Here is a 9,336-nt window from a genome sequence, read left to right on the forward strand (position 1 = left end):
TTCGAACATACCGAAAAATCAAGAAACCGTAACTTCCTTAATAATTGAGCTAGGACAAAAAATCGACACGCTATCTTGCAGGAAAAAATCCGGGGAACACGATGGCGTCGTCAAAAGTGCAGGTCGTCGAGCTCGTTTTCGAGAAAAAAAAAAAAAAATTCTCAAAATTCGACAAAAAAATAAAACGATCAGTGGACCGTGTAGAGAATATAAAACTGCATAAGAATCGTATAGACGAAAATTGGCGTTCACGTGCTCGTTTTTGTGGAAAAAATTAAAAAAGCTCTCAAACTTCGAGATAAAAAAAAAAAAAACCATCTACCAGGTAGCCAACGGTAAACGGTACAAGTATCGTACGGGCGAAAATGAGCGTTACCGTGCTCGTTTTCGAGTTATTGACGAAAAACAGCCTGGAGCGATCGCTCCGGCGGTCGACGCGCGAAAGTTTCTAAGTCCGCTCTGCTCCGAAACACCGCTCCGGCGTCAAAAATCGTCGTAGGACAAAAAATAGACACGCTATCTTGCAGGAAAAAATCCGGGGAACACGATGGCGTCGTCAAAAGTGCAGGTCGTCGAGCTAGTTTTCGAGAAAAAAAAAAAAAAATTCTCAAAACTCGACAAAAAAATAAAACGATCAGTGGACCGTGTAGAGAATCTAAAACTGCATAAGAATCGTATAGACCAAAATTGGCGTTCACGTGCTCGTTTTTGAGAAAAAAGTTAAAAAAGCTCTCAAAATTCGAGATAAAAAAAAAACAAACCATCTGCCAGGTAGCCAACGGTAAACGGTACAAGTATCGTACGGGCGAAAACGAGCGTTACCGTGCTCGTTTTCGAGTTATTGACGAAAAACAGCCTGGAGCGATCGGTCCGGCGGTCGACGCGCGAAAGTTTCTAAGTCCGCTCTGCTCCGAATCATCGCTCCGGCGTCAAAAATCGTCGTAGGACAAAAAATCGCCACCCTATCTTGCAGGAAAAAATCCGGGGAACACGATGGCGTCGTCAAAAGTGCAGGTCGTCGAGCTCGTTTTCGAAAAAAAAAAAAAAAATTCTCAAAATTCGACAAAAAAATAAAACGAACAGTGGACCGTGTAGAGAATATAAAACTGCATAAGAATCGTATAGACGAAAATTGGCGTTCACGTGCTCGTTTTTGTGGAAAAAATTAAAAAAGCTCTCAAACTTCGAGATAAAAAAAAAAAGAACCATCTACCAGGTAGCCAACGGTAAACGGTACAAGTATCGTACGGGCGAAAATGAGCGTTACCGTGCTCGTTTTCGAGTTATTGACGAAAAACAGCCTGGAGCGATCGCTCCGGCGGTCGACGCGCTAAAGTTTCTAAGTCCGCTCTGCTCCGAACCACCGCTCCGGCGTCAAAAATCGTCGTAGGACAAAAAATAGACACGCTATCTTGCAGGAAAAAATCCGGGGAACACGATGGCGTCGTCAAAAGTGCAGGTCGTCGAGCTCGTTTTCGAGAAAAAAAAAAAAAAATTCTCAAAATTCGACAAAAAAATAAAACGATCAGTGGACCGTGTAGACAATATAAAACTGCATAAGAATCGTATAGACGAAAATTGGCGTTCACGTGCTCGTTTTTGTGGAAAAAATTAAAAAAGCTCTCAAACTTCGAGATAAAAAAAAAAAAAACCGTCTACCAGGTAGCCAACGGTAAACGGTACAAGTATCGTACGGGCGAAAATGAGCGTTACCGTGCTCGTTTTCGAGTTATTGACGAAAAACAGCCTGGAGCGATCGCTCCGGCGGTCGACGCGCGAAAGTTTCTAAGTCCGCTCTGCTCCGAAACACCGCTCCGGCGTCAAAAATCGTCGTAGGACAAAAAATAGACACGCTATCTTGCAGGAAAAAATCCGGGGAACACGATGGCGTCGTCAAAAGTGCAGGTCGTCGAGCTAGTTTTCGAGAAAAAAAAAAAAAAATTCTCAAAACTCGACAAAAAAATAAAACGATCAGTGGACCGTGTAGAGAATCTAAAACTGCATAAGAATCGTATAGACCAAAATTGGCGTTCACGTGCTCGTTTTTGAGAAAAAAGTTAAAAAAGCTCTCAAAATTCGAGATAAAAAAAAAACAAACCATCTGCCAGGTAGCCAACGGTAAACGGTACAAGTATCGTACGGGCGAAAACGAGCGTTACCGTGCTCGTTTTCGAGTTATTGACGAAAAACAGCCTGGAGCGATCGGTCCGGCGGTCGACGCGCGAAAGTTTCTAAGTCCGCTCTGCTCCGAATCATCGCTCCGGCGTCAAAAATCGTCGTAGGACAAAAAATCGCCACCCTATCTTGCAGGAAAAAATCCGGGGAACACGATGGCGTCGTCAAAAGTGCAGGTCGTCGAGCTCGTTTTCGAAAAAAAAAAAAAAAATTCTCAAAATTCGACAAAAAAATAAAACGAACAGTGGACCGTGTAGAGAATATAAAACTGCATAAGAATCGTATAGACGAAAATTGGCGTTCACGTGCTCGTTTTTGTGGAAAAAATTAAAAAAGCTCTCAAACTTCGAGATAAAAAAAAAAAGAACCATCTACCAGGTAGCCAACGGTAAACGGTACAAGTATCGTACGGGCGAAAATGAGCGTTACCGTGCTCGTTTTCGAGTTATTGACGAAAAACAGCCTGGAGCGATCGCTCCGGCGGTCGACGCGCTAAAGTTTCTAAGTCCGCTCTGCTCCGAAACACCGCTCCGGCGTCAAAAATCGTCGTAGGACAAAAAATAGACACGCTATCTTGCAGGAAAAAATCCGGGGAACACGATGGCGTCGTCAAAAGTGCAGGTCGTCGAGCTCGTTTTCGAGAAAAAAAAAAAAAAATTCTCAAAATTCGACAAAAAAATAAAACGATCAGTGGACCGTGTAGACAATATAAAACTGCATAAGAATCGTATAGACGAAAATTGGCGTTCACGTGCTCGTTTTTGTGGAAAAAATTAAAAAAGCTCTCAAACTTCGAGATAAAAAAAAAAAAAACCGTCTACCAGGTAGCCAACGGTAAACGGTACAAGTATCGTACGGGCGAAAATGAGCGTTACCGTGCTCGTTTTCGAGTTATTGACGAAAAACAGCCTGGAGCGATCGCTCCGGCGGTCGACGCGCGAAAGTTTCTAAGTCCGCTCTGCTCCGAAACACCGCTCCGGCGTCAAAAATCGTCGTAGGACAAAAAATAGACACGCTATCTTGCAGGAAAAAATCCGGGGAACACGATGGCGTCGTCAAAAGTGCAGGTCGTCGAGCTAGTTTTCGAGAAAAAAAAAAAAAAATTCTCAAAACTCGACAAAAAAATAAAACGATCAGTGGACCGTGTAGAGAATCTAAAACTGCATAAGAATCGTATAGACCAAAATTGGCGTTCACGTGCTCGTTTTTGAGAAAAAAGTTAAAAAAGCTCTCAAAATTCGAGATAAAAAAAAAACAAACCATCTGCCAGGTAGCCAACGGTAAACGGTACAAGTATCGTACGGGCGAAAACGAGCGTTACCGTGCTCGTTTTCGAGTTATTGACGAAAAACAGCCTGGAGCGATCGGTCCGGCGGTCGACGCGCGAAAGTTTCTAAGTCCGCTCTGCTCCGAATCATCGCTCCGGCGTCAAAAATCGTCGTAGGACAAAAAATCGCCACCCTATCTTGCAGGAAAAAATCCGGGGAACACGATGGCGTCGTCAAAAGTGCAGGTCGTCGAGCTCGTTTTCGAAAAAAAAAAAAAAAATTCTCAAAATTCGACAAAAAAATAAAACGAACAGTGGACCGTGTAGAGAATATAAAACTGCATAAGAATCGTATAGACGAAAATTGGCGTTCACGTGCTCGTTTTTGTGGAAAAAATTAAAAAAGCTCTCAAACTTCGAGATAAAAAAAAAAAGAACCATCTACCAGGTAGCCAACGGTAAACGGTACAAGTATCGTACGGGCGAAAATGAGCGTTACCGTGCTCGTTTTCGAGTTATTGACGAAAAACAGCCTGGAGCGATCGCTCCGGCGGTCGACGCGCTAAAGTTTCTAAGTCCGCTCTGCTCCGAAACACCGCTCCGGCGTCAAAAATCGTCGTAGGACAAAAAATAGACACGCTATCTTGCAGGAAAAAATCCGGGGAACACGATGGCGTCGTCAAAAGTGCAGGTCGTCGAGCTCGTTTTCGAGAAAAAAAAAAAAAAATTCTCAAAATTCGACAAAAAAATAAAACGATCATTGGACCGTGTAGAGAATCTAAAACTGCATAAGAATCGTACAGACGAAAATTGGCGTTCACGTGCTCGTTTTTGTGGAAAAAATTAAAAAAGCTCTCAAACTTCGAGATAAAAAAAAAAAAAACCATCTACCAGGTAGCCAACGGTAAACGGTACAAGTATCGTACGGGCGAAAACGAGCGTTACCGTGCTCGTTTTCGAGTTATTGACGAAAAACAGCCTGGAGCGATCGGTCCGGCGGTCGACGCGCGAAAGTTTCTAAGTCCGCTCTGCTCCGAATCATCGCTCCGGCGTCAAAAATCGTCGTAGGACAAAAAATAGACACGCTATCTTGCAGGAAAAAATCCGGGGAACACGATGGCGTCGTCAAAAGTGCAGGTCGTCGAGCTCGTTTTCGAGAAAAAAAAAAAAAAATTCTCAAAATTCGACAAAAAAATAAAACGATCAGTGGACCGTGTAGAGAATATAAAACTGCATAAGAATCGTATAGACGAAAATTGGCGTTCACGTGCTCGTTTTTGTGGAAAAAATTAAAAAAGCTCTCAAACTTCGAGATAAAAAAAAAAAAAACCATCTACCAGGTAGCCAACGGTAAACGGTACAAGTATCGTACGGGCGAAAATGAGCGTTACCGTGCTCGTTTTCGAGTTATTGACGAAAAACAGCCTGGAGCGATCGCTCCGGCGGTCGACGCGCGAAAGTTTTCAAGTCCGCTCTGCTCCGAAACACCGCTCCGGCGTCAAAAATCGTCGTAGGACAAAAAATAGACACGCTATCTTGCAGGAAAATATCCGGGGAACACGATGGCGTCGTCAAAAGTGCAGGTCGTCGAGCTCGTTTTCGAGAAAAAAAAAAAAAAATTCTCAAAATTCGACAAAAAAATAAAACGATCATTGGACCGTGTAGAGAATCTAAAACTGCATAAGAATCGTATAGACCAAAATTGGCCTTAACGTGCTGGTTTTCGAGTTATTGACGATAAGCCGGTATATATATGTCCGAGATAAAAAAAAAGATAGGGACAGTGGGAATCTCCTATACTATCACGGGCGTGTATTCTCCTACTAGTTTGATGGTTGTTGTTGCATAAACCAGCGACTGTTTGGCCCGCCGTTTAACCGCGCGGTTTAAAATTGCAACACAATGTTGGTGTCGCTCCGGGGTGAAAAAATGGAAAAACGACATACTTTACGCATAGGGGCGGCTGATCTTAACATATTTTGTCATGTCACCACCCCAGTGACTCTAAGACGGATTTTGCCGTCGCACGTTTTTTTATTAAAAAGTTATTAGTATATAAAAGATTTCGTTAAGCAAAAAGACACGAATATGGGAGTAGGACAAAAAATCGCCAGCCTATCTTGCAGGAAAAAATCCGGGGAACACGATGGCGTCGTCAAAAGTGCAGGTCGTCGAGCTAGTTTTCGAGAAAAAAAAAAAAAAATTCTCAAAACTCGACAAAAAAATAAAACGATCAGTGGACCGTGTAGAGAATCTAAAACTGCATAAGAATCGTATAGACCAAAATTGGCGTTCACGTGCTCGTTTTTGAGAAAAAAGTTAAAAAAGCTCTCAAAATTCGAGATAAAAAAAAAACAAACCATCTGCCAGGTAGCCAACGGTAAACGGTACAAGTATCGTACGGGCGAAAACGAGCGTTACCGTGCTCGTTTTCGAGTTATTGACGAAAAACAGCCTGGAGCGATCGGTCCGGCGGTCGACGCGCGAAAGTTTCTAAGTCCGCTCTGCTCCGAATCATCGCTCCGGCGTCAAAAATCGTCGTAGGACAAAAAATCGCCACCCTATCTTGCAGGAAAAAATCCGGGGAACACGATGGCGTCGTCAAAAGTGCAGGTCGTCGAGCTCGTTTTCGAGAAAAAAAAAAAAAAATTCTCAAAATTCGACAAAAAAATAAAACGAACAGTGGACCGTGTAGAGAATATAAAACTGCATAAGAATCGTATAGACGAAAATTGGCGTTCACGTGCTCGTTTTTGTGGAAAAAATTAAAAAAGCTCTCAAACTTCGAGATAAAAAAAAAAAGAACCATCTACCAGGTAGCCAACGGTAAACGGTACAAGTATCGTACGGGCGAAAATGAGCGTTACCGTGCTCGTTTTCGAGTTATTGACGAAAAACAGCCTGGAGCGATCGCTCCGGCGGTCGACGCGCTAAAGTTTCTAAGTCCGCTCTGCTCCGAAACACCGCTCCGGCGTCAAAAATCGTCGTAGGACAAAAAATAGACACGCTATCTTGCAGGAAAAAATCCGGGGAACACGATGGCGTCGTCAAAAGTGCAGGTCGTCGAGCTCGTTTTCGAGAAAAAAAAAAAAAAATTCTCAAAATTCGACAAAAAAATAAAACGATCAGTGGACCGTGTAGACAATATAAAACTGCATAAGAATCGTATAGACGAAAATTGGCGTTCACGTGCTCGTTTTTGTGGAAAAAATTAAAAAAGCTCTCAAACTTCGAGATAAAAAAAAAAAAAACCGTCTACCAGGTAGCCAACGGTAAACGGTACAAGTATCGTACGGGCGAAAACGAGCGTTACCGTGCTCGTTTTCGAGTTATTGACGAAAAACAGCCTGGAGCGATCGGTCCGGCGGTCGACGCGCGAAAGTTTCTAAGTCCGCTCTGCTCCGAATCATCGCTCCGGCGTCAAAAATCGTCGTAGGACAAAAAATCGCCACCCTATCTTGCAGGAAAAAATCCGGGGAACACGATGGCGTCGTCAAAAGTGCAGGTCGTCGAGCTCGTTTTCGAGAAAAAAAAAAAAAAATTCTCAAAATTCGACAAAAAAATAAAACGATCAGTGGACCGTGTAGAGAATATAAAACTGCATAAGAATCGTATAGACGAAAATTGGCGTTCACGTGCTCGTTTTTGTTGAAAAAATTAAAAAAGCTCTCAAACTTCGAGATAAAAAAAAAAAAAACCATCTACCAGGTAGCCAACGGTAAACGGTACAAGTATCGTACGGGCGAAAATGAGCGTTACCGTGCTCGTTTTCGAGTTATTGACGAAAAACAGCCTGGAGCGATCGCTCCGGCGGTCGACGCGCGAAAGTTTCTAAGTCCGCTCTGCTCCGAATCATCGCTCCGGCGTCAAAAATCGTCGTAGGACAAAAAATAGACACGCTATCTTGCAGGAAAAAATCCGGGGAACACGATGGCGTCGTCAAAAGTGCAGGTCGTCGAGCTCGTTTTCGAGAAAAAAAAAAAAAAATTCTGAAAATTCGACAAAAAAATAAAACGATCAGTGGACCGTGTAGAGAATATAAAACTGCATAAGAATCGTATAGACGAAAATTGGCGTTCACGTGCTCGTTTTTGTGGAAAAAATTAAAAAAGCTCTCAAACTTCGAGATAAAAAAAAAAAAAACCATCTACCAGGTAGCCAACGGTAAACGGTACAAGTATCGTACGGGCGAAAATGAGCGTTACCGTGCTCGTTTTCGAGTTATTGACGAAAAACAGCCTGGAGCGATCGCTCCGGCGGTCGACGCGCGAAAGTTTCTAAGTCCGCTCTGCTCCGAAACACCGCTCCGGCGTCAAAAATCGTCGTAGGACAAAAAATAGACACGCTATCTTGCAGGAAAAAATCCGGGGAACACGATGGCGTCGTCAAAAGTGCAGGTCGTCGAGCTCGTTTTCGAGAAAAAAAAAAAAAAATTCTCAAAATTCGACAAAAAAATAAAACGATCACTGGACCGTGTAGAGAATATAAAACTGCATAAGAATCGTATAGACGAAAATTGGCGTTCACGTGCTCGTTTTTGAGAAAAAAGTTAAAAAAGCTCTCAAAATTCGAGATAAAAAAAAAACAAACCATCTGCCAGGTAGCCAACGGTAAACGGTACAAGTATCGTACGGGCGAAAACGAGCGTTACCGTGCTCGTTTTCGAGTTATTGACGAAAAACAGCCTGGAGCGATCGGTCCGGCGGTCGACGCGCGAAAGTTTCTAAGTCCGCTCTGCTCCGAATCATCGCTCCGGCGTCAAAAATCGTCGTAGGACAAAAAATCGCCACCCTATCTTGCAGGAAAAAATCCGGGGAACACGATGGCGTCGTCAAAAGTGCAGGTCGTCGAGCTCGTTTTCGAGAAAAAAAAAAAAAAATTCTCAAAATTCGACAAAAAAATAAAACGATCATTGGACCGTGTAGAGAATCTAAAACTGCATAAGAATCGTATAGACCAAAATTGGCCTTAACGTGCTGGTTTTCGAGTTATTGACGATAAGCCGGTATATATATGTCCGAGATAAAAAAAAAGATAGGGACAGTGGGAATCTCCTATACTATCACGGGCGTGTATTCTCCTACTAGTTTGATGGTTGCTGTTGCATAAACCACCGACTGTTTGGCCCGCCGTTTAACCGCGCAGTTTAAAATTGCAACACAATGTTGGTGTCGCTCCGGATCGAAAAAATGGAAAAACGACATACTTTACGCATAGGGGCGGCTGATCTTAACATATTTTGTCAATGTCATCTTCCCAGTGACCCTAGGAAGGAGTTTGCCGTTGCACGTTTTCCTATTAAAAAGTAATTAGTGTACAAAAATTTTCGTGAAGCAAAAAACAAGAATGTGAAAGTACGTTCCATGAGCATTACGGTGAATAAAACAGAAATTAAAAATTCCCGAGGGGTTGAACAGCATCATATTGAATTCGTTTTGCTGACTGGGGTCTGCGCCCCCCAGACCCCCGCTACACTAGCCCAGACCAAACCCACTTTGTAATAGTGGTATCATATTAAATTGAACAGCATCGTACTTAATTCGTTTTGCTGAATGGGGGGCTGCGCCCCCCAAACCCCCGCTACACTAGCCCAGACCTAACCCATTTTGTAATAGCGGTATCAAATTAAATTGAACAGCATCGTACTAAATTCGTTTTGCTGACTGGGGGGCTGCGCCCCCCAGACCCCCGCAACACTAGCCCGGACCTAACCCACTTTGTAATAGCGGTATCATATTAAATTGAACAGCATCGTACTAAATTCGTTTTGCTGAATGGGGGGCTGCGCCCCCCAAACCCCCGCTACACTAGCCCAGACCTAACCCATTTTGTAATAGCGGTATCAAATTAAATTGAACAGCATCATATTGAATTCGTTTTGCTGACTGGGGTCT

The sequence above is a fragment of the Colletes latitarsis genome, unplaced genomic scaffold (assembly GCF_051014445.1).
Source record: "Colletes latitarsis isolate SP2378_abdomen unplaced genomic scaffold, iyColLati1 scaffold0072, whole genome shotgun sequence".
NCBI lineage: Eukaryota > Metazoa > Arthropoda > Insecta > Hymenoptera > Colletidae > Colletes > Colletes latitarsis.